Source organism: Patella vulgata, chromosome 2 (assembly GCF_932274485.2).
Source record: "Patella vulgata chromosome 2, xgPatVulg1.2, whole genome shotgun sequence".
In the NCBI taxonomy this organism is placed as follows: domain Eukaryota; kingdom Metazoa; phylum Mollusca; class Gastropoda; family Patellidae; genus Patella; species Patella vulgata.
The window spans coordinates 70,300,601-70,313,291 of NC_065880.2; the positions used below are offsets into that span (position 1 = coordinate 70,300,601).

Sequence of the window (12,691 nt, forward strand, 5' to 3'; positions counted from 1 at the left end):
AGCGCCATTTGTTGGGGATTTGTCTTTTCGACAATTGGCTGGAATAATACATGTTTATATAAGACCAATATCTATAAATCTGTAATTTGTGACTGTCGCTTCTCTGTCTGTCTGCCTGTCTGTTCAGGGTTGGCCGCCACAGTAGGACCGTCCGGAGAGTAACATAGGCGTGGTGGCGATGGACTACCACTTCCGCTTTTTTGAGTTATGACCCCAGGCTTTGGTTCCCTCTAGTGGCTTATATAATTACAGCATAATCTAGTCTGCAACACCACCCTAGGTGTAAGCGAACGTTTGGCCCGACGAACGAAGAAACCGGATAAATGTATACCGCCTCTAAAACCGATTAAGTTATTTCAGTCTGTGTTATATGTATTATAGATTTATATGTGGGTGTTGTTATTTGTCTAATACTTACTTTATATATTTACAGCATACGTAACACCTGGTTTATATTGTATATCATTTAGTAATATAAAATACAATATGTTTATAATGCAAGATCAAAATGTGTCAGGTCTTGATACGAATTATAGTCCCGTGTAGTTAAGTTCAAGAAAACGCTTAATTCGTGACAAGGACTTTGGTCGCACATCTAACGTCATGGTTTTAACCCACTGCTAAAGACCCCTGCTGCGTACACGCGATATATTTTTCTGATACAAGAAAGACTTGTAATAAGCAGATTTTGCTCTTGCATAATGCATGTTTAATCTGTTCACTCCGCACCACCACTCGCTCCCTACCCATGGCCTACATAGCTTTCTGAACAGGGTATAATAACATATATTAAGATCTATAAAACATGTAGATTACAGAAAACTCTATATAGCCACCTGTTACATCCTTGATTTGTGCTTTTTATGTCGATCACCTGGTTTCTATCATTGTTAACATGTTAGGAAGGGTCAATGAATATTTTGTCAAGTCAAGCGGCAAATTGGTGTATATATTAAATTATATTTTCTTCGTATTATTTCATATTTTGCAAGTACTTAAAGCGAGTGATCCTTATTTTAGCGATTTTTAAAGACCTTTAGCTACAATATTGGAATCTCTGAACGTAATATGAGTTTAAAAATGGAAATATTCCGTTCATTTACTATGATATGATGACATGAACGCTAATTCTTTTCAATCCGATTAAATCTAAGCTGCCAGATTATCTACCGTTGATATTTTATATATATTTTTTAAAAAAATTAAATGTTAAATAATGAATTCGGGTATTATAGAAGAAGAATTAGCGTGGATTAAGCCGTGAAAAGATAGACATTTTCCTAAAAATGCAAAAATGACAGTAAGCGGCTTTATAAGAGAGTTATTCGTTGTATTTTGTATAAATGTATATGTCGAGCTAGCCCTTTTGTTTCTGTGATAAACCTGACCTCGTTGAGAAGATGCCAGAGTTCAAGGTTTAAAATTCTGGGTAGATGTTGTGGAAATTTTGAAAAGTCTAATGTGAAATGTTAAATGACAAAAAGTAGATGTCAATTTACTCGATGTAATAGAGCTAATTCTTTATGTATAAAACACAAAAACTTTGGATTTGTCAGTATTACAAGATTTCTTTTTACATTTGACTTGGTCCAATTTACACGTAACATTCAACATTTGCAACATTGGAGATGTAAAAGCAATAACAACATAGCACTTTTGACCGAAATCCCCCGTCATAGTGTAACAGTCATTGGTTTAAAAGCAACAAGGTCAATAATATGTTCAATGCAATTTTGTTTGTTTAAACAGTTACTAGCAGACATAATCAGATACACGAAGAAAAGAAATATCATATCAAGCTAAACTAATGTCATTTACTAACTGATTTAGATAAAGAGCTGACCGTTATTGCTATAAATAGTACAGAAACAGATAAAGAATAAATGTGAAAATATTGAAAATTTCAGTCAAATTACCCTTTTCTGAGCGAAGTTATGGGTGTTTGATGTCTTGACAAGAAATAGCCGATTGTTAAGTACCATTGTCATGATGGTTATAAACGATGTCTCGATTGTCAGTCCTTTTTATTGAGTGGCGTCTATTTTAACGTCTATTATATGTCGCAGGTGGTCTAATCCATTCAATATTTCAGTCATCTGATTGTCTAGAGAGTTGAGCCTGTCTTGTGAATAAATGTCTAATTAATAGAAAGAAGGCCAGGAATAGGAAGATTTAGCTATTCCAAAATACATCTTTTACGTAGTTGAACCCCTAACTCAAAAGTGAGTGCATGAGGACCGCACCACACAGAGACAATTCCCATAAGACGAACCCGTGGACAAGACACAAAAACCACACATTGCAAACAATAAACAACTAACGTACATATAAAATCAAGTGAATGCTATCCAAAATCTTTGACATTAAAAAAATAGAACTACAATAATATTGGTTAATGGCCATCAATATTGATGTTTTTTTTTAAAAAAATAAAAATCACTTCCCGAATAGAAGTCAGAACATCCTGCTGAAAAGTGTGGAACATTTATTTATTTATCAGCTATTTAGGGTTTTATGATTTTTTCGGATTTGTGGGTTAATTCATAATATTAATAGATGAATTCCGATCTGTGCTACGTGTATCTATCTTTAGTAACATTTCTATATTTTGTAATAGTTTGTAATAGAATATATCCAAGTTTCACGTGTCGTACCAAAATGGGAAAAGTCAGTGATTTCTTTTTTAAACTATATTATGAAATCGAATTTTAGAAATCTAAGAATAGGTTTAATTTGGGTATTAAATTTAGTTCCTTGTAAAGTGCGCCTACGTTTTCATATGGAAGAATCTAATTTGACGCAAAGCTTTTGTTTTTTATCTGAAATCTTATTTTAAAAAAAAGTACCCATTTCTTTTAGACCGATTGTTCGTGCAGATGTTCTTAAAGACTCTTGTTATTCAAGTTCATGTGTAATCCATCTCATATATAATGCATATAAATGTACATAATAACTACCGTTATTAAAACTTAATACATTTTCAAATACAATAAATCACGCGTATTGAAAGATCGGATATGAAATGGAATGAGCGGTTTAACATCCCATGTGTCTGTACTTTGATAGACAGGCACACGCCATGCAGGTCGGTGTGTGTGTGTGAGTGGGTGTGTGGGTGTGTGTGTGTGCTAATGGTTAACGTTGAATCACATGGTCTGTCTTTTACGTGAATTCCAATATATACACGGGACCTCGGTTTTTCGTCTCATCCGAAGGACTAGACAGCTGCCCTTGTCAGGCCCTCCGTTCTGCACCACTGACAAGGGGACACCACGTCGGAAAATCTGGATGTACTTTCTCCGCCAATGCAGGGATCGAACACCCGACCTCCAGACTAGCGAGCCAGCGTCTTAACCACCTAGCCACTGTGGCTCCCTATTCGAATCCAACTGTCATCGGTTCTTTTACATGCATTCCAACGTGTACACGGGACTCCTGTGTCTCGTACCATCCAAGCGACTAGACATTGTTCCTTGCTAGACTCTCCGTCATGCACCATCGTTAATGGGAAACCACATTGGAAAGTCCCGGCTAACTTTTTCGGCCAACACCTGAATCTAAACCCGGATCGCTCCCATACACTGATCTGCGCTGTAGATTTAATATAAGGTGCGCCATTGTTCCGAATATTCTAGTTTCCTGCAACTTCTAAAGACTAACACATGTGCTTTAGATTATAAGGTCTGTCGTTGAGTCAAGTGGCGTGGCTTCCGGTTTCCACCAATGAGCGTAAGAAACTCATTAAAATAGATATATGCACCATATTTTAGTCAAGAAAGGACCTAGTCTTTAGTTGATAACATTTCGCTCACTGGTGTTTCTGAAATGCGAATGGTATAGATTCTGTGGCGTTATTCAAAGCACAACAAGTATAAACATGACACAACACAACATGTATAAACATAACTCAACACAACCTGTTTAAACATAACACAACACAACATGTATAAACATAATTAAACTGTTGATACTCTAGATAATTATGTTATTTGTATATCGATGGCTTGGAACACACCTGTACTATGTCCATTTTTAAGGTTTGAGAAAAAAACGTATTTTAAGATTTCAATAAGCTATAAAAAAGTAAGTTATCAGTGGATGTATATGGTTTCAGGAAAGGTTATTGCTTGAATCAATTCAAATAGGCTGATAGAGACGCACTTCAACTTAAGCACAGCATACAGCTGATTTTGGGATAAATGTGATCCACAATGACTTATGTCCGTACTTTTTTGTCAGAATAATTGCACAAAAGACTTATGTCCGGACATGGACTATGTGTGTTCTAAAGAAATATGTGGGTAGTGCACAACAAATGACTTATGTCCGTACTTTTTTGTTCAAATTGATGTACAAATGACTTATGTCCGCACTTTTTTGCCAGAATAAATGCACAAAAGACTTATGTCCGGACATGGACTATGTGTGCTCTAAAGAAATATGTGGGTAGTACATAACACTTATGGTTATTGTGCCTTTTCGACAGCTTTAAATTGTCAGGGGACTTGTATCTTTTTACACAACAAGCGCCCTGGAATAAGGATTTTTAATAATATCTAAAAATCTTATTTTCACCAAAAATGGACATAGTACAGTTGTGCTCTAAGCCATCGATATGTTTCTGAATGGTCTAACGCATGCAGTAACTAATACACAGCTTTTGAAGTTTACATTTCTAAAATGATACCATTAGCCAGAGCTTGTAGATTTTATGATGACTTCTTGGCTAGAAGTACACTGTTAATATGTAAACTACAAAACCATTTCTATTTAAAACTTTAGGTTCAATCTACGTGTACTTTCAAAAATTGTTATTTTCGTCAGCTAAATATTGTTGACTAATATTAATGTTTGTAAGACCTATGGATAGGCATAAGTGCGGAAAGTTTGGGGTAGTTGTTGAGCCAAACTTCCTCAATTTAACCAGGGCATTCATGAGCCAGTATTTTTGTTGTTGCTGCTGATTGACAGGCGAACCTAAAGTGTACTAGCCAATGAAAGCCTTCAATATAAACGAAATAGGTTATACGAATAAAGTATACGTCGTAAATACTGTATTTATGAATTACGATTACCGCATTGACGATCTGACCCTAGGTCATTGAAGCTACCCGATATATTGTGGTTACGAAGAACCTCTTCCGGTATAAAGTACTGTAGTTAATTTCACACAACATTTACATGATTCCATGTATTACAGTAGATCTAATAAACATGATTCCATGTATTACAGTAGACCTAAAACACGATTCCATGTATTACAGTAGACCTAATACATATGATTATATGTACATGTATTAGTGTAGACCTAATAAAGACGATTCCATGTACTACAGTAGACCTAATACATATTATTCTATGTATTATAGTAGACCTATACACATGATTCTATCATTACAGTACACCCAATAAATTGCAACCCCTCAATAGAGGAGGTGCGTGTGCAGAGAAGTCAGTGAATTCAGGTACAGTTTGCGATGAACAGCGGTACAGCCAACTGCCCGAATAGGCGCCTATTGGCATCGACCATGACATGACGGTGTAATATAGTATATTTTACAAAGTCATAGAACTTTGTAGCTATCTAAACTTTCCCTTTTTAGTTTTTCTGAAGAAACCAAGCATATCCTGTTCCAGCTCATTAAACGAAAATGTGACTATACTGTTATAGGAAAGGGTCCCATGTACAGGTTGGTGGTGTTCGTAAAAGATTCTCAGGAAGTCGGAATTCAATGAAAAGTTGGCCGAAACACCACTGTCCGGGTACTCCCCCCCCCCACGCCCCGCCCATTCCATTCCTATTATGACCATAATTCATGATTATTTGCCTGAGATTAAATAACAACCGGTGCACTGGTTGTAGGATAGTTATCTAACAACTATATACTATGTTATACATGTTTTACAAATATTGATGACAGGCATTATTCCCACGATAGGCCTATTTCTTTGCCTAGTAACCGTAAACTCGGTCACTAGATTATTAACCATAATGTTATATTGGCGCATATAAAGTCAAATAACATGTAATGTGGACAGAGACAAGCATTGTGTGACAAGCATTGTGTGACTTTTCTGTAACCTAGTTCAGGAATCGGTCAAAATGTTTGAACTAATCTGGGTCTAAAAGCAGATTGTCTCCGGGCAACAGATGTCGTTGAACTCTTATAATTTCCATTGCATGTCAGTAATAATATGTATGTCATCAAAAATATCATTTGGAAGTCATTATAGATTCAACAATTCTGTTGCCACGAACCTATATAACAATATCAGACGATACCATAACACGGCTAGGTTATATAAGTGCACAGACCGATATGTCGTCGTCTGCTGCAGCAGTTCTCAGCACACCGCCATATTATTGATTTTCGAACGTCAACATCTCAACTGCTACAAAGACCTGTACGTCGCGTTGAATGCCATTATTTACATCATTGTTTTCTAGCTGTGTACACGTCTTTGCACAGTACTTGATACATTTGATACAAAACAAACACGAAAATTGTTTCAAGATTTCAAACTAGTTTTATTTGGACCTTTTTTTTAACAAAGAAAACATTTTGGTTGACAGTAGGATCCTATCGATTTGCTATTGGTCAGTTACAGGCGAGTCCCTTAGTGAATATAATTATCTTAGCTTGACCCGGAGTGACTATTTTGATCGAAGCTAGAGCAGCTTTTGTAGACAGATGTACATTCTTTTGTAGATTAAGTACTATTTTTTCTAAAAAGCTAGTATGATGTGTTTATGAAGTATTTTGTTCACCTGTGTTGAAGAATAGCATGCGGATTTAATTTCTTGTTTTTAAGGAAGAAAAACATCATTTGCATTTAACAAGGTAATATTAATAATTTTTCACATTTTTACAGTCATGTATGTATATTGGAGAGGTCCATAAATTTTATTCGGTGCCCCGAGATTTTTTTTCCCCGAATGTTAAGTCATTTCGACCAGACTGTGTTAACAGGTTGCTCGTTTCATTGACAAATGCATGATCATCCTTAACCTCTCTACCTCTGTGCATAGAAATTTTTTTATCATGTAAGTTTATATGTTATGCCCGCAACGTCTGTAGTCGAAATATCCTAAGCCGAAACGTCATTTGCCGAAATGTCCTTTTCGAAAAGACCTGCTCTGAAACACAGTTAGCTATAACAAGTGAAGGGTGTCGATCGCTTATGCGACAGGGTACGTTTTCTCTCTACTTCCTTTGATATCACACCGAATTTTGTACTCGAGTAAAAATAATTACTAGCACGTGAGAAAAAACAATAACAAAGATCATGACAGTTTAAAAAGACGTTGGAAGATTATTTCATAAATGGACCCTTTGAAAATTGTTGCAATGAATGTTTTAAGACCTTTGGGATTATATATCGTTTGCTCTAAACATCATTTTTAGATTACATATCGTTTGCCCTATACATTATTTTGGATTACATATCATTTGCTCGACTAAACATTTTTTGGGGGATTACATATCGTTTGCATTAAACATTATTTTTGGGTGATATATCGTTTGCAATAAACATTATTTTTGGAATTACATATCGTTTGCAGAGGGTTTCTGGTCTATGTTGTTACAATGTTTTGATTGCATAGTAGTAGGACACTGTTTAGATTTTACTAGAATTACAATTTCGATTAAATTTGCCCAACATCGTTTTTTGATTAAATTGTATTCACATCGTTTTCTGAGTATATCGTGAAAATGCGACGATTTATTACTTCAATCAAGATATGTTTCAATGACATTTCTTTCTTGACATATAAATCATTATAAAAAGTCATAAGATCATTAGATTATAATTTTTTATATTATTAAACATACATTATGCAAGAAATAAATCTGCCTATTTCCCAGTCGGTGCAGAAAAGTAGGACGTTAAACCCCATTTCATTTCGCTTCATTTCTTCATTTTATCATTCGAAAATTTGATAAACTTTGATTTGATAAAGATGAGTTATTCTTAAGACAAAATCACTTAGTATATTATGCTAATTCATTTTTCACAAGAGACTAGTTCATACATTCGACCTCTGAAATTTGTCCATTTATCTATGTCCATTTACGTATAAGAATTCTTGTTATTTTCAGAATACCTTCTCATAACCTTTTATGGTACTATTATATTTGAATACAAAATTGACCCCATTCTTTGCAATTACCAATAAGAATATTGGTATAGAATTATCTTGATTCTTGACACTTATCATTTACTTTAATGATATAAAAAGTTTCCTTGACAACTGGATTCTTTCCTTGACACGACTTGTTAATACCTGATAACACGTTCTTGGTTCCATTGACGTATGACAGCCTTATTATCTAAGTTCATATTTCTCAATACATCATTGATATTTCTTAATGTTTTCTATAATAGGATTGCAGGAAAGAGTTCTGTATTGAAATGAACCTGCTGGCTCTAGGCCATCCTAGACGCGTATTACAATTCACCATTGTTGCTATATAATCTTATAAACTCATGACGCCAGTCTCCTTTGAATCAGGGGGTTAATATTCTGTATGCGAATTACCTTGGAATCTTGGAGTTCAGTTGAATGGCTAGGTGATTTTTCTAAGGCGTGACTTGGTGATTGAACTTTATAATGCATGACTCGGTGGTTAAACTTTGTAATGTATGGTCAGGTGACCAAACTTTATAATGTATGGTTAGGAGATTTTCTGGTGTATTGTAGGTGGTTCAACCCCATAATCTATGGTTAGGTGGCTAAACTTTATAATGTATCGTTAGCTGGTAAAAACTTTGTAATGTATGGTTATAGGTGGCTAAACTTTATAATGCATGGTTAGCTGGTTCAACTTTGTAATGTATGGTTAGGTGGTTAAACTTTATAATGTATGGTTAGCTGGTTCAACTTTATAATGTATGGTTAGCTGGTTAAACTTTATAATGCATGGTTGGGTGGTTAAACTGTATAAGATTTCTAGAAAAAATTTGACGTCACGTAAAACTATGCTTAGATATGGATTGGAAGAAAACGATGTGTATGGTTTCTGTTATGGTGACCTACATGTACATGGGCTACATGTCAGACTTCATTTATAACGTCTGTTAATGAAAAGAATGCAAAATTATTAGTGCACTGTATCTAAAAAAAAGCACGATATCGCCATTAATGAATAGAGGTGAGTTTTTTTCTACCCCTCCTACCTGTTCCCAACCTATGCCGGACTATACCTGTCATTCACGACGGGTCCGCCAGGGAAGTATTGAAGAAACATACCAAATTGAAGCGGACGTTTAGCTCGAAAAAAAGAATAATAATATTATTAATACATTTGGCAGTACTGAAAAAATCCTGGAGCTTTTGTGTATTTAGTATTGTGTGTTCATCAAGTTGTTTGAGTGAAATAATGGTGATTTCTGCGTGCCGAAATAATCTAACTAGGATGGCTCCCTCTCAACGGAATAACTTTAGTGTGCGTAGAATTTCTTTTTCCTGTTTTTTCTTAGGCGTAATTAGTACAGTTTTAATAGTTGTTATTAGTTCATTAAACAGGCATTATACAAGAGCTAACTCTGTCTATTGCAGGTATTTCTTTAGGCCTAAAGTGTTATATAAATTATTAATTAGACATTAATTAACTTACCCTCGATGCCATCGGGTGGCTGTGATTTAAATACGTTTTGGGATCGGTGCGGTTACCGTAAAAATGGATAATCGAGACTTTGTTTATTATCGTAACAACAGTATTAATGACAGTCGAGGTGAAGTAAATTGACTGAAACTTTCAGCATATTCTCTTTTTATTATCTATTTTAAAAAACCCCAACCTATTATAGCGAGAACTTTCAGCCCTTTATCTAATCTTACCTAAAGCCACTTTAAGTGTATAGCCTATAAAGCATTAAATAACGGTGTTATAGCGACGATGACGTCAATCCCGGGATGATTAACCCCATTTCTTCCTCAAGGATCTCAGAATTCTAATCAGCACTCTGAAAATGTATAACGATCCTCATGAATATCAAAAAATAAATTGAAAACGATTGGAATACTTTAGAAATTCTTGTTTCTTTTAGGAAATTACATTATATAACTTTTAAACTGTTTAAACCTTAACTTTAAAAATATGAAAATGAAGGACCAGTGGGAGATAAGTTGTAGTTATACTGGTTATTGTGAATATAAGGCTGTTTTATTTTGTATCAACTATTGATTGATATATCAGTACATAATAATAACGTAGGTGGTAACCATATATAAGTAGCAGATATATATAAGAAAATGGCATGTGTATATCGAATTTATATAAACGAAGAAAGTGTCGTTCACATATAGAAAATTAAATGTCTGTCCAAGTAATCCCTGTAAGATTCTAGGTCAGGAGTCGAGATGAGTTTTATTCGGGAAGAAATGGTGCTTTTTGAGGACTAAATTAGAACATCTAAAGTAGGGTCAACCTTTTGTAGCGCTGCGATAAATGAACACCAAACCCAAAAAGATTTTAACCATTTTATTGATTGTCTGGTTTTATTTTTGAAAACAGAATGTTTTGTTTTATTCTATGATGGCATGTAAAGTATCCCCACCCCAATCGTCTAAAAAAAACACAAATTTCGAAACACCTCACAAGACAATACTTTTTCAATTCGGTCCATCGAACAATGGTCTTACATTTTCGTAAATAATTCCTTAGGAGGAGATGAATTTATATTACATCCATCTTGTTTTCAGATCCTGTAATTATAATATATTGTATCTTTATAATATGTAAATATTTAATGAATAAGTAGTGATAAAATTGCCTTTGCTTTAAAATTGTGAAAAACCAAATCAAATTGATGTATAGCAATTTCATCTTTGAAACCTAGTAATCGTGTCATGTGAAACTGTCTAAAGTTAAATGTCTTAGGGTAAAATGAATATGGCAATAACACGAACATAACACGAACATAACACATCCATCAACCTCCATTTAATAGGGAAACAAAAAAAGTTCATATTTTTATAAACATAAGAAGACTTTAGTCTTCACATGATATCATGATCTAAATTTAATCTGTTTATCCTGATTGCACTGATTAATCGCTTTGGGTTAGATTACATGAAATTAGATAAATAGTCTTTTAATAAAGAATTACTTACGACATTAAGATAAGTAGGTTTGTCCAATTCATACATTAAACCCTTGATAATTGGATACGTAAATAACTGAAATTATAATAATGGTGGTTTAATGAAAAGCGAGTTTAACTTTTGAAAGAAGATTTCCATGGTTGACATTAACTGAATTACCTAATTTTAAAATTTAATCCATTTCCACAGTGTTAAGATATATAATATGATGTATTGACTACATTAGCCGACTTGTACTACGAGATTTGTTTGTAGATTCGGCTCGTTAAATTTACAAAAAGTAGTGACATAAATCGTGTACGAGGCATAGTGGCATAGTATTTCTGATACCAATCTCTATTTCAAATGTTAACATAGTTGGAACGTTTTGAGCATTTGTACTTTGTATCACAACATGGAACCTTCATTCGGTCGTTCGTTCATTCGTGGGATTTAAAGCTCGCTTCCATTGAGTGTGATATCGCAGTACATCATTGTAATATACATATTAGACTTTATAGGTTTTTCTTTTTCAATTTATAAAAACAAAAAAACCAACAAAAAAAAAACCCAACAAAAAACCCCAACAAACCCAAGGCCTACCAATCTTTGAGTATAATGTGTATAATATATTTCTTTTAATGACTTATAACCCGCTATTATTGCTCAAATGACTGTACTGAAACAATTCAATATAATACTTTTACTTAAACATACATTATGAAAGAGGTAAATCTGTCTATAGCAGGTCTTTCTTTGGGCCTGGAATGTTATCTAAGCTATTAATTAGACATTTATTAACATGGAAAGACCATAATCAACTCTCGATGCCATCTTATGTGTCCGATTTTAATTGAATTTGAATCCGTTGATGATTAAACGCAACAATGGATAATCGAGACTTTGTTAATCATCGTGACAGCGGTAACAATGACAATCGAGGGTACAGTGATTTTAAAATAAGGGTTTCTCGGCTTAGAGTGAGGCAATTTGACAGAAATTTTCAGCATATTCCATTTACATCATCTAGTTCTTAACTATTATCTAATCTTCCATAATGTATCCTTAAATGAACGATTTAAGAATATGTCTAATTACATTAATGTGAAAACTTAAACTTTGTAAGGCCATGGCGATTCCGTGCTGGAAGGGACTTAAAACTATCTGTTCGTGATAAAAGATTACAGGATTAGTGTAACTCCATGTTATTGCCGTTTTAGACCCGTTTTATCTCTCTTGTGTTTTGACAATACATTTTAAACAGAACAATCTGAACACGTAAATACCAGGTGGTCTGAATTAATAGTCACATTATATCTATTGACCAAAAGACTAGAATGTTAGACACATTTATTTATACCCTGTCCAAATTTTGTACAGGCTACGTCATGACGATAGCATTCTGTAACAGTTGGCCACAGTACACCATTAATTGCCACATTGACTACATAATGTTACTTCTCGTCGCTTTGTGTTTTCAGAATTGAACCTAAATTTAATATGCCATAACTTCTTTGCATTCTTAACTTAACCTGGCATTAATTTCCTATACATTAAAGGCTCAATACCACTCTTGTTGTAACTGAATAATATGTCTCAATC

General features: G+C 34.2%; 1 protein-coding gene across 2 annotated transcripts in view; it reads left to right on the forward strand.

The window, feature by feature from the left end:
- LOC126810604 (synaptotagmin-17) overlaps positions 1 to 12,691 on the forward strand; it is a 40,567-nt gene that overhangs the window by 9,737 nt on the left and 18,139 nt on the right. Inside the window, exon 1 of one of the 2 annotated variants that reach the window (XM_050535767.2) lies at positions 6,486 to 6,842. The exons of the other annotated variant lie outside the window; for it this stretch is intronic. The gene's annotated coding sequence lies outside the window, so the exon portion shown is untranslated. Of the gene's footprint in view, positions 1 to 6,485; positions 6,843 to 12,691 lie in introns of those variants that run through there. 2 annotated transcript variants of the gene reach the window in all.